The sequence below is a fragment of the Hemiscyllium ocellatum genome, unplaced genomic scaffold (genome assembly GCF_020745735.1).
Source record: "Hemiscyllium ocellatum isolate sHemOce1 unplaced genomic scaffold, sHemOce1.pat.X.cur. scaffold_269_pat_ctg1, whole genome shotgun sequence".
In the NCBI taxonomy this organism is placed as follows: Eukaryota; Metazoa; Chordata; class Chondrichthyes; order Orectolobiformes; family Hemiscylliidae; genus Hemiscyllium; species Hemiscyllium ocellatum.
Window position 1 is genome coordinate 103253 of NW_026868168.1, and position 13776 is coordinate 117028.

At 44.4% G+C, this 13776-nt stretch overlaps 1 long non-coding RNA gene across 1 annotated transcript; it reads left to right on the forward strand.

The window, feature by feature from the left end:
* The first annotated feature begins 1385 nt into the window (after window positions 1-1385).
* LOC132812405 (uncharacterized) lies at window positions 1386-11065 on the forward strand. The gene is made up of 3 exons (XR_009643622.1): window positions 1386-1485; window positions 2461-2547; window positions 10981-11065. It is a non-coding gene; the product is annotated as an uncharacterized LOC132812405 (long non-coding RNA).
* The last annotated feature ends 2711 nt before the right edge of the window (window positions 11066-13776 follow it).

Genomic DNA, 13776 nt, shown 5'->3' on the forward strand with positions numbered 1-13776 from the left:
GGTTAAACCCATAACCTTACCTTTACCTTTCTGCTGAGCCCCTCCCTCCTACTGGGAACTCTGAGGCATGATGACTCTCTTTACAATATTGCTGTTATATCTGACCCCAAGGTGACTTTCTGGTCAGACATCCACACAATCCCAAACACCAGGAATTCCAATCTCTTAAACGTTGCTTGTCTCCACCTCACCCCAGCTCCATTGCTACTGAAACCCCTTACCCGTGTCTGTGTTGCCTTAAACTTGAATCCAAAACAGAACCCTTGATTCCGTGACTCAGAATCTGGTTTTGGACTCCCCTTCCAGTATTTACCCTCAGACACATCCTCTCTGTATTTATTCTGTCAAACCCCTTAAGAATCCCATCTGTCTCAATGAGATCACCTCTCTTTCTCCAAAATCCAGTGAGTCGAGTCCCAACCTTTTCAGCCTTTATTTAAAAGATAATCCCTCCAAACCAGGGATCATCTCATTGAATCTTCCCTGAAATGCCTCCAATAAAGTGACACATTTCCTTATCTAAAGGGACCAAAACTGCTCTCCATACTGCAGATACGGTGGTCTCACCAGCACTTCCACACGTTACTCTCAGGAATATACTCCAAACTCTAATACTGAAAACCTTTGAAACAAAACATTCGATTCCCCTTCCTGATTCCCTGTTGTAACTGTGCTAGCTTTCTGTGTTTCCTGAACAATTACCCCTGGTCTCTTTGTGGTGCAGCTTTCTACAGTTTCCACCATTTAAATAGTACTTTGTTCTTTTATTATCTCCTCCAAAATGAGCAACTTCCCATTTTCCCAAGCTACACCCCATCTGGCAACTTGTTGCCCCCTTCTCCTGTGCATCTCTCTCTTTTCATAATCCTCTTAGACCTTAACAGTTATGGCTGTTCTAGGAGATATCCCCCCTTCCCATTCTTCCAAACATTTACTGGGAGCACTACGCAGTGGGAAGCAGACAGAGTTGCTATCTTTTTAGGGATACACTTTGGAGTGATTTAGAGGATCTTCCTCCCATTGGTCAGGATGGAGACAACTTGCCCATCATGAGGCATTAGCCTTTCACACCCATGTCTAATTGATGAGGCACAGCGGCAGCACCGAATGAAAGAAAAGAAATTCCTGTTTCCCATATCTCACTGACGCTTGGATCATTTTCTCCAGTGTGCCAAAGAACTGCTGTGTTCAGTCCAATGAGATCCCAAGGTGGAATCTCCTAGAAACCCACAGATTTCCCCTTGAATTGACTGCTGATGTCCTCAATGGGTAATATGTACAGTAATCCTGGGCCACGAGGAGGGAATGGTGTGAGTTTCTCACTTGAACTGATAGTGACAGATTTTATAAACTTATATTACAGGATATTACAGGTGGATATTCAGATGGTAATCTCAGTAAATGTTCTACAGATTTCCCCTTGAATTGACTGCTGACTCTGAATTACTCAGTATATCAGGACCTGGATATTCGCATTGTGTGTGTGTGTGAGTATTGTGTTCCAGATCAATCCCATTTACTGCTTAAAAATTCTCCTTTGAATCATCGCATTCTCTCAAAAGGTCTTCCCAAACCTTCAATGTGTCATGTAATCCTTTTATGATGACCTGATGAGTGTAAGGTTTATTATTCAAATGTGTAATTTTTGTATAAGGATGTCTCAGAGAGGGAGCAGAATATTGTTAAAGGAGAGAGTAACCATTTTGAGGGGAGGCTGTTGCTGATTGGTATCAATGACATAGGGATAGAAGAGTTCACTTTATTGGATCATTGGAATCTCTTGTGGAGTAGAATTGACCTCCATCAGAGGGATGGATTGTACTGGCACTGGAAGGGAACAGTTGCTAGTGCTATTCAGGAGGCATTAAACTAGTTAAAGAATGTGGGTAACCCCAGAGGGAGAGTGAGGGAAGAGCTAAGTCTGACGCTGGTACAGTTCAGACATCAAACAGTCAAGACAGACAAGGGCAAGGCACAGAATGAGCAGTTACACTGTATTTATTTCAATGCAGGAGGCCCGATAGGTCGGGCAGAGGAGCTCAGGGTATGGTTTTGAACATGGCACTGGGATATTACAGCAATTACAGAGGCATGACTTAATGATAGATAGGACCAGCAGCTTAATGTTCCAGTGTACAGATGCTATAGCAAAGATAGAAAGGGGCAACAGAGCAGGGGGAGAGGTTTTTTGATTAGGGATAACATTACAGTTTCAAGAGAGTATTCCTGGCAGTACATCCAGGCAGGTTATACAGGTGGAACTGAGAAATAAGAAAGGGATGATCTCCTTATTGGGATGTTACGATTGACCCTCCCTCACCCTTCACCCCCCCCCCCCCCCCCCCCCACTTCCGCAATAGTCAGTAGGGAGTTGAGAAGTAAATTTACTAAGAGATCACTTTTCTGTAAGAATAGTATGGTTGTATACAAGACTTGACCTTCTGTGTTATTCATTCACAGGATGAGGGTGTCACTGACTGGGCCCAAAGGGCAGTAAAGAGTCAACCACATTGCTGTGGGTCTGGAGTCACATGTAGGCCAGACCAGGTAAGGATGGAAGATTCCTTCCCTGAAGGATATTAGCAAATCTGATGAGGTTTTTTTTCGCAACAATCAACAATGGATTCATGGTCTTTAATAGATTCTTGATTCCAAATTTTTATTGAATTCACATTCCACTGTCTGCTGTGACCGGATCCAAACCCTGGGCCCAAGAACGTTATCTGGGTATCCCGATTATCCATCTCGTGACAATCTCACTAGGCCATTTGGCAGGGGTGAGTGACTGAGGTATCTTTGGGGCAGCACATCAGCACCAAAGATCCCATGGTCTCTGCAGAAGATAGAAAGGGCTGGGGAGAGAGATATATACCTGGTGGTGGGGTCTGACTGGAGGTAGTGGACATAGCAGAGGTTAATGGAGATGATTGGGTGGCAGGTGAGGATCGGGGGATTGTATTCTTATTGTGGTTGGAGGGATGGGGGGAGGGCAGAGGTACAGGAAGTGGAGGATATGCGTTGGAGTGCATTGTTGATCAAATGGGAGGGAAATGCGATCCTTGAAAGAGGAAACCTTTCTGGGATGTCCTGGAGTGGAATTGCTTCTCCTGGAAGCAGATATGGCAGAGGCGGAGGAATTGGGAGTACAGGATCACGTTTTTACAGGAATATACTCGAGGGTAATCAGGAGAGCAAAAAGGGGACTTGAAATATCTCTAGGAAATAGTTTAAGGAGAATCCAAAGAGGTTCTACAAATTCATTCAGGATAAAATAATAACCAGACAGAGAATAGGACCCCTTAAAGATGAACAAGGCCATCTATGGAACAACAGGAGGTGGGAGAGATACTATGCTATTCTATTCTAGAGAATTTGGAAAAATAAATAGTGATAACTTGAAAAGTGTCTATATTATAGAGGAGGAAGTACTGGATGTCTTAAAAAGTAGCAAGGTGGATAAATCCCTGAGACCTGATCAGGTGTGTCCCAGAAATTTGTGGAAAGTTAGGAAGGTGATGGCAGTGCCCCTCCCTGAGGTATTTATATCATTGTTTGTGACAGGTGAGGTGCTGGAAGATGGGTGCCACTATTTAGAAAAGGTGGTAAGGAAAGGCTAGGGAACAAGAGAACAGTCAACCTAACGTCAGTGGTAGGTAAGTTGTTGGAAGGGATTCTGAGGGACAGGATTTACATGTATTTGGAAAGACAAGGATTGATTAGGGATAGTTAACATAGCTTTGTGTGTGGGAAATTTTCTCTTTCTCTCTAACTTGATTGAGTTTTTTTGAAGATGTGACAAAGATGATTAATGAAGGCAGACTGTGGATGTTGTCTATATGGACACTGAACGATGTTCCACAAAGCAGACTGGTTAGCAAGGTTAGATAACATGAAATGTTGAGAGAACTAGCCATTTGGATACAAAACTGGCTTGAAGGTAGGAGGTAGAGGGTGTTGAAAGAGGGTTGCTTTGTGGGCTGGAGGCCTGTGAGCAGCAGTGTGCTGCAGGAATGGATATTGGGTCCTTAAATAATTGACTTGGATGTGAATATGAGATATGGTCAGTGGGTTTACAGAAGACACCAAAATTGGAGGTGTAGTGGACAGTGAAGAAGGTAAGTTCAGAAGGCAACAGAATCTTGACCAGATGGGCCATTGGGGCGAGGAATGGCAGACTGGGTTCAATTTAGACAAATGTAAGCTGTTGGATTTTGGAAAGGCAAATCAGGGCAGGACTTATACACTTAATGGTAAAGTCCTTGGGAATGTTGCTGAACATAGAGATCATGGAATGCAGGTTCATTGCTCCTTGAAAGTAGAGTTGCAGATAGGCAGACTAGTGAAGGTAGCGTTTGGTATGCTTATATTTATTGGTCAATGCATTGAGTACAGAAGCTGGGGCGTCAAATTGTGGCTGGACAGGGCATTGATTACGCCATTTCAGGACTTCTGTTTTAAGTTTGAAATTCCCTGTTCTGGAAAGGATGTTGTGAATCTTGAAAGAGTTCAGACAAGATTTACAAAGACTTTGCTAGGATTGGAGGATTTGGGCTACAGGGAGAGGCTGAATAGGCCAGGGTTAATTTCCCTGGAGAGTCAAAGACTGAGAGGTGACTTCATGGAGATTTATAAAATCATGAGGGCATGGATAAGGTGAACAGCCGTGGTCTTTCCTCACAGGTTAGGTGGGTTCAAAACAAGATCACATGGGCTTACATTGAGAGGGCAAAGATTTAAAACGGATCTAAGGGGCAAAGTTTTCAACCTGTGTGTGGTGTATGTGTGTGGACTGAGCTGCCAGATGATGTAGTGGAGGCTAATAGAATTATAACATTTGAAAGGCATCAGATTGGGTACATGAATAGGAAGGATTTCAAATGCTACGGACCAATTGCTGGCAAATGGGGCTCCATTTGTTGAGGATTCCTAGTTGGCATGGACAAATTGGACCAAAGGTCTGTTTCTGTGCTGTACATCTCTATGACAGTAATAAATGAAGATAAGATGTGTTCCTCTTTTGTGGAGAGCTAGCAGAAGCACAGATAATTGTCCTTGGAGCTGAGAAGGTTAAGCAGTGATTTTGACCCAGTACAAATTTGTTTCTAGGATATTTTCATTTCCAGAGAGAGGGGAATTGTTAACAATGTCACAATTTTAGTAACTATTTTCAGGTAATTAGCAAATAATATGTGGATATGTGAACATTATTTTACTCATTAAGTTCTGAGAATCTGGAGCAGTCTGATTGGCAGCTGGACACAGACTCAGCAGTTATTCAAACAGATTTGGAATTTTACATTTTAAGGGAAGATTTGGGGGGCCATGGGCAAATGGGAAGGGAATTGGGACAGATTTGCAGCATCTCCAGAGGGAGAGAGTACAGCCCCAATGGGTTGAATAGCCCCCAGCCCCTGTGCTCTGTGATACTGCCCCATTGACTGTGAATGTTGAAGCTCAACCCAAGGCAGAGAGAGAGAGAGAGGGAGGATCCCACCACTCACCTCACAATGGGCCCCGGATGATTGATGTCAGCGCAGGCCAATAGGACGAGAGGGCAGTACTGGAGGACCAGGTTGTCCAACCAATCGGAGTGAATGAGGGCAGCCTCAAGGCTGGAACTAAAGAAAGGCACATATCGCAGAGATTTGAGAAACTGGAGGACATGAGATAGGGAGCGTTCTGTGGCTGGTGAGGAATTATATAAATAAGGAAGAGTTGTGAGGCTGGATGAGGTGACAGTAATCGGGAGAGTTGTGAGGATGGAGGAATTTAGAGTTAGTGAGGATTAGAGTCATAATGTTATACAGCAAGGAAACAGGCCCTGTGGTCAAACCAGTCCATGCCGACCATAATTCCAAACTGAACTAATTGTACCTGCCTCTGCTTGGTCCACATCCATCCAAATATTTCCTATTTATGTCCTTATCTGAATGTCTTTTAAATATTGTAATTGTATTCACAGCTACCACTTCCTCTGGAAGTTCATTCCACATATTTTTTTTGAAACCCTAATGTCTTTTCTCAAACCTTTCTCATCTCTTCTCAAAATGAACACACCCGAGTTTTGAATCCCCCTCTCCCCCGGCCATTCACATTATCTACACTCTTTCTGATTTTATAAACCCCTGATAAGGTCACCCCTCAACCTTCTGCACTCCATTGAGCCTATCCAGCCTCTCCTTATAATACAATCCCTCCATTCATGGCAACATGCTGGTAAATCTCTTCTGAACCTGCTCCAATTTAATAATATCCTTCCTATAACAGCACGACCAGAGCTGGACAGACTATTCCAGAAGAGGCCTCCCCAGCGTCCTGTACATCCTCAACATAACATCCCAACTCCTGTACTCAAAGGTTTGAACAGTGAAGGCAAGCCTGCTAAATACCTTCTTAACCATCTACATGTGACACAGTCTTCAAAGTTGTGAAGCCCTCGGTCTCTTTGTTCCCATATCACTACACAAGGCCCTACTTTTATTGAGTGTAAGTCCTGCCCTCGTTTGTTTTGTCAGGATGTTATATTTTGCATTTATTCCAATCCAAAAAAATTGAGTATAAATGCAGTAGGAGTATAATTAAGAGGGAGACCAGGAGGCAAAAAAGGGACGTGAGATAGCTTTGGCGAATAGGGTTAAGGATAATCTAAAGGGCTTTTGTAATCATTGTGATCTCCTCTGGAGTAGAGATGACCTGCATAAGAAGGATGGATTGTACCTGAATTGGAAGGTGTCTAATATCAAGCAGGGAGATTTGTTAGTGATACTTGGGAGGCATTGAACCAGTGAGGGAGTGGGTGTAAACCCAAGAAGATAGTGAGAAAGGAGGTATGTCTGAGACTGGTACAGTTCAGAAGTCAAATAGTCAAGGCAGGCAAGGGCAAGGCACAGAATGAAGTCGGACTGAGCAGTTGCACTGCATTTACCTCCATGCACGAGGCCTGACAGGGAAGGTAGATGAGCTCAGGGTATGGTCTTGAACATGGCACTGGGATATTATAGCAATTTCAGAGGCATCACTCAGGGATGGATAGGACTGGCAGCTTAATGTTCCAGGGTATAGATGCTATAGCAAGGATAGAAAGGGGGACAAGAGAGGAGGGGGGGTGGCATTTTTGATTCAGGATAGCATTATGTTTTTGCTGAGGGAGGATATTCCTGGGAGTACACCTAGTGAGGTTATTTAGGTGGAACTGGGAAATAAGAAATGGATGATCACCTTATTGGGGTTTTCTGCATGGATTTCGTCTGGATCCTCTGGTTTCCTCCCACAGTCCAAAGATGTAGGTTGGATTATCCAGGCTGAATTACCCACAGTGCTCAGGGATGTGCAGGTTGGGTGGCCCTGGGAAATGCAATGTTACAGGGGGACGTTAGTATCTCTGCGTCAGTATCAATGTGTTGCGCTGAATGACCTGCTTCCACACTGTTGGGAGTCTCCAATAATTCTACTAGTTTTAAAATAGTTACAGAAAATAATAGACCAGATCTACAAGTTAAGGTTCTGAATTGGACAAAGTCCAATTTTGATGGCACAAGGCAAGAACTTTGGCCCCTCCAGCCTGCTCTGCCATTCAGTAAGATCAGAGCTGATCTTTTCATGGCCTCAGCTCCACATTCCTGCTCTCTCACCATAACCCTTAATTCTTTCCCTGTTCACAAATCTACATTTTGCCTGAAAGGCATTCAAATGCTGCAGTCAGCAGGGAACGCCACAGATTCACAACCCTTTAGCTGAAGAAGCTCCTCCTGATCTCAGTCCTAAATCTGCTCCCCCTTATTTTGAGGCTATCCTCTGTAGTTTGACCCACCCCCAGTGGAAATAGCCTCCCTGTTTCTGTCTTATCTCCTCCCCTCATAATTTTATTTGTTTCCTCTCCAACCTCCCATTCTTCTAAATTACAATGAGTATAGAACCAGTTTTCTCAATCTCTCCACATACACCAACCCTCTCAACTCCCAACTCAAACTAGTGACCCTCCTCTGTACTCCCTCCAGTGCCAGTACATCCTTGCTAATGTAAGGGGATCAAACCTGTACACAGTACTCCAGGTGTGGCCTCCCCAGCCCCCTGTACAGCTGCAGCATAACCATCCCTCTAGCAATGAAGGACAATATTCCCTTCACTGCCTTAATGACCTGCTGTACCTGCAAACCAGCTTCCTGTGATTCATGCACAAGGACACCCAGCTCCCTCTGCATAGCAGCCTGCTGCATGTTTTCACCATTTCATCATCCAGTTTGCTGTTAGTCCGACCAAAATGGATGACCTCACATATCCCAACATTGAACTCCCTCTGCCAGATCCTTACCCACTCCTTACCTATCTGTATCCCTGTGCAGACTTAGTGGTCTCTGCAGACATTGCTTTACATAATCTTTGTATCAAATGTGAACTCTGACACCGTACAGTTGGTCCTCAACTCCAAAACATTTGTGTAAATTGCAAATAGTTGTCGTGCCAACACTAATCCAAACACCCGTTTATCCCCATTCTTTTTTTTTGTTGGTTAACCGATCCTGTATCAATGATACTACATTACCCATAATGCTGTGCATCTTTACCTTATACAGCAGCCTTTTCTGTGGCAACTTATCGAATACCTTCTGGAAATCCAGGTACACCACATCCACCGAGTCCGCCTTGTCCAATGCGCTCATCGTATCCTCAAATAATTCCAGTAAATGTGTTAGACATGACCTGCCTTTCATGAATCCATGCTGTGTCTGCTAAATGAGACAATGTCTACCCAGATATCTCACCACTACTTCCTTGAGAGATTCGAGCATTTTTTCCACTATAGAAGTTAAGCTAACAGGTCCTTTTTGAAAAGTAGTGGCACCACATTTGCAGCTTCCAGTCAGTCAAAGCCATTCCAGAATCCAACAAATTTTAGTGAATTATCACGAGTCTATTTGTTATTCCCACCCCGCCCCCATCTTCTTTAGTCCCTGGGATGCATTCCATCAGGGCCAGGAGACCCATCTACCTCAAGGCTGTTATCTTTCCCAACATTACCTCTTTACTGAGAATGATTGCTTCTCTGTCCTCATTTGCCATTGCCTCCATAGGCCTGTGACAATGAGAGTATATAGACAGTATGTTCCTGTTAAGGCCAAGGCTGGGAGGTGTAGGGAATGCTGCCTGTCGAGAGAAATTGAGGACCTGGACAAGAAAATGAAGGAGGCATATGGCAGGTACAGAGAGCTGTGTTTGTGTGAATCCCTAGAGGAGTATAGGGGCAGTTGGAGTATACTCGAGGTAAACCAGGAGGGCAAAAAGGGGACACGAGATAGCTTTAGGAAATGGGTTTAAGGAGAATCCAAAGTGATTGTACAAATACACTAAGGACAAATGAGTAACCAGGCAGAGAATAGGTACCTGCAAACATCAAGGCTGTCTGTGGAACCGCAGGAGGTGGGAGAGATTCTGTGTGAGCGGAGAGGTTTTACAAACAAAACGTGCACATCGGAAAACACAAATATGAACGTCCCAGTCTCGTATTTTCAGTAAACAGGGAATTGCCTCAGTGTGGCTGCAGGCATGGGTGCGCGCCGCCATCTTTATTCGGGGCAAGAATTCACTGGCCACGTGTGGAGCCACCAGCTTTGTAGGGGGCAAGGTGCAGCCAGGCGCATGTGCAGCCTTTCTCTGGTACTGAGTCATTGGGCAGGATTTACACAGAGCACATTCAAACTCAGAGAAATGGATGTTTATTTCTGGATTTGTTTCATTATTCATTTAAATGATTTGATATCGTAAATGAGTTTGCAGGTAATACAAAATTGGAGGTATTGTGGATAATGAAGAAGGCTACCTCAGATTACAATGAGATATTGATCAGATGGGATATAATTTAGATTAATGTGAGGTGCTGCATTTTGGAAAAGCAAATCAGGGCAGGACTTATACACTGAATGGCAAGGCCCTGGAGACGTTTGCGGAACAAAGAGACCTTGGACTGCAGGTTCATAGTCCTTGCAAGTCAAGCTGCAGGCAGATAGGATGATGAAGAAGGTGTTCAGTATATTTTCCTTTATTGGTTCGAGCATTGAGTATAGGATGTGGGAGGTCATGTTGCTGTACAGGACATTTGTTAGGCCACGTTTGGAATAGTGTGTGGAATTCTGGCCTGCCTCCTATCAGAAGGGTGCTGTGAAACTTGAAAGGTTTCAAAAAAGACTTACAAGGATGTTGTTAGGGTTGGAGGATTTGAGCTACAGGGTGAGACATAAAAGGCTGGGCTGTTTTCCCTGGAGTACCATAGTCTGAGCGGTGATGTTATGGAGGTTTATATAATCATGAGGGGCATGGATAGAGTAAATGAACCAGGTGTTTTCCCCGGAGTGGTGGTGTCCAGATGAAGTGGGCATTACTTTAGGGTGAACGGATAAAATTTCGAAGGGGTCTAAAGGACAATTCTTTCATGCAGTGGATGGAATGAGCTGCCAGAAGAAGTGGTGGAGACTCGTACAACTAAAACATGTCAAAGGCATCTAAAAAGACACATGATATGATTAGGAAGCATTTACAGGGATATGGGCCAAGTGCTGGCAAATGGGAATAGATTAGGTTTAGATACCTGGTTGGCATGGGTGAGTTAGACCGAAGGGTCTGTCTCGGTGCTATACATCTCTATGACTGTGAGATCATAAAAACTTACACTGGGCTCCCTCATGACCACTTTGTTAATATCTAGCTTCCTCAGTCTCGAACAATGGGTGTATCTTTGGTCTGTTTAGTATTTTACTATAACTTTTACAGATATTTTGGTAAGTTAACTTTTCACTGCCGCCCAGCCCCTGACCATGTGCTGCTTATTAATATTTTTCTGGAAAATCTTTGACAGTCAAGAATTCCTTTTTCCAATAAGCAAGTGTATTTTCCTTCCATTTCTGACTCTCAAATTCTGCACCATTTTCATTCCCTGTAATCCGTTTTGCACTCCCTGAAACATCATGTGTATTTCTCCTTCCACAGATCCCAGTGATTAATGCCAAAGCCCTGTTGCCTGGGGAGAGGGTGATGTTTGACTTTCTCGTACAGCTGCAGTTTGTGTGGTGAAGGTGCTCCCACAATGTGGTTGGGTAAGAGATGTTACAGATTATGCATTACAGCAACAGTGATGATGTGAAGATAATGTCCAAATCAAGAACAGTTTGTAGTTTTATTATCATGCTTATAATTTCACAAAAATATTATTGGGAACTTTAGACATCAGGCCAGAGAAGGATGATATTAGGTCAGGTGACCAAAAGCATTGCCAAATAAGCAGATTTTGAGGAATGTCTTAAAGGAGGAAAGCAGACCTCTGAGGTTTTGGCTGCGATTTTCAGACCTTGTTGCTTTGGCAACTGTAAAAGCAGCCACACAGGTGAGGTAATGAATTAACAGCTCATTGGGAGTCTCGAACAGAATGGATTGTCGAGGTCTCAAAGGGTGTGAGATACAGCGAGCTAGGGATGGTCACAACCAGGAATTACACCAAGGGTGAGAATTTTAAATTGAGGGATGTGGGCCGGATGCTGGCAGGTGAGACTAGATTGGGTTAGGATATCTGGTCGGCATGGACAGGTTAGACTGAAGGGTCTGTTTCCATGCTGTACATCTCTGTGGCTCTATGTTGTTGATTATGAATAGGAGCTTTTTGAAGGTTCAACAAGTTTTGGTACAAAGGAGTACTAGGGTAGCAGACATTTAGTTTTTCTTGAGATGACAGGGAGGTCGAATGTGGGAAGCTGGCCAGGAGTGTGTTTAGCTACTGAAGCCTGGAGATAACACAAGGTGGATGAGAGTATATGAGCTGAGATGAGGGTAGAATCAGCTAGAAATAGTGGTGTTGGAGTGGGACTGGGCTGTCCCCCTCACCTCACCTCTGGCATTCAGCTGGTTGTCAGGTTGTGAATCAGGCGGTAACACAATCGGGAGCTGAGTGGCCCTGGTGGAGCCTAAAATGAGTGTCGCTGAGCAGCTGCTGCTTGGTAGCCCTGTTGATGACATCTTGCATCACTTTACTGCTGATCCAGTGTGGACTCATAGAGGGAAATTTCCTGGATTGGATTGCCCTGAGTTTTTGTGTTGAACATGCCTGTTCTACATTGTTGTTCGATGCCAGTGCTGAAGCGGTACTTGGCTTGGTGGGTGGCAAGTTATGGAGCAAATGCTGTTGTCGTATCTGGTGCTTGTATATGTGAGGCCCGTCCATCAGTAAGGGTGGGGATATCTGTGATGCTTCCTCCAGTGAGTTGTTTAATTGTCCATCACCGTTCACAACTGGGTGTGGCAGAACTGCAGAGCTCTGATCTGATCCATTGGATGTAGAATCACTTCACTCTATTGCTTGCTGCTGATGCTGTTTGAAATGCAGATAGTCCTGCTTGGTAGCTTCACCAGGTTGGCACTTTGTTTTTAGGTATGCCTGGTGCTGCTCATGGCATGCCCTCCTTTCCTGTCCATTGTGATGGGTGAGAGCGGGATGTACAAACCCATGAGATTACAGATTGTGCTGGAGTACAGTTCTGCTGCTGTTGATGTCCCACAGTGCCTCAGAGGTACCCAGTTTAAGATCTAACATCTCTTCAAATTCTATCCCATTTAGAATAGTGATAGTGCCACTCAACACAATGGAGATTTTTCTTTAAGGCAAGACGTTGTCTCCAAAAGGAGTGTGTGATGGTCGCTCTTACCGATACTGTCATGGACAGATGTATCTGCAGCTGGTCAATTCATAACAATGAGATCAAGTATGTTTTTCCCTGTTGTTGGTTCCCTTACAACCTGCTGCAGACTCAGTTGAGCAGCTATGTCCTTTAGGACCGGACCAGCTCAGTCCTTAATTGTTGCAGAGCTCTCCCTCCCCATCATCCCTCTCCATTACTCCACTGTTACTCAGTTATCAAACTGCTGACCACATTCCCACTGCTCAATTAGCTGCAGTTTCCTCCAATGAAACATTGTAATGGTTAAACCCGTTGCCTTACAAATTCCTTTCCCTTACTGCTGAGCCCCTCCCTCTCCCTGGGAACTGTCTGAGGCAGAACTACACTCTTCGTAATATTGCTCTCATATCTGTAACCCCAAGCTGACCTTCTGATCAGGCATCTGCACAATCACTAACACCCAGGAATTCCAATCTCTGAAACGTTGTTTGTCTCCTCCTCACCCCAGCTCCATTGCTACTGAAACCCCTTACCCGCGTTGGTGTCGCCTTAAACTTGATGAATCTGAAGCGGAACTCTTGATTCCGTGACTGACCCAGAATCTGGTTTCAGACTCCCCCATGATGGGAAACATCCTCTCACGATTTATCCTGTCAAACTCCTTAAGAGTCTGGTGGTGGGGTCTAATTGTAAGTGGTGGAAATGGCAGAGGATGATGTGTTGTATCTGGGTGGAAGGTAAGGACTTAGGGAGGGTTCTATCCTTGCAGTTGGAGGTGTGGGTTTCAAAGGCAGAGATGCCGGAAGTGGAGGAGACACTTTCAATGGTATTAACAACGTGGGAGAGAAAATTGCAGTCCTTGAAATACGGGGCCATTTGTTATGTTCAGGCTTTACTGGAACACTGCAGTAAGCATGAGACAGATGTTGGCCAGGGAACAGGCTCGTGTGTTAAAGTGGCAGGCAGCTGCAAGCTCGGGGTCTGTTTTTGCAGCAAAACGTAGATCGTCGTCTGCCATTTCCATTACCACCACTGAAATGCTGCCAGACACCGGTTCCTGTCCCCTCCATTAACAGCTATGCACCATCCCAGCCTGCTCATAATCCACTCCTTTGTC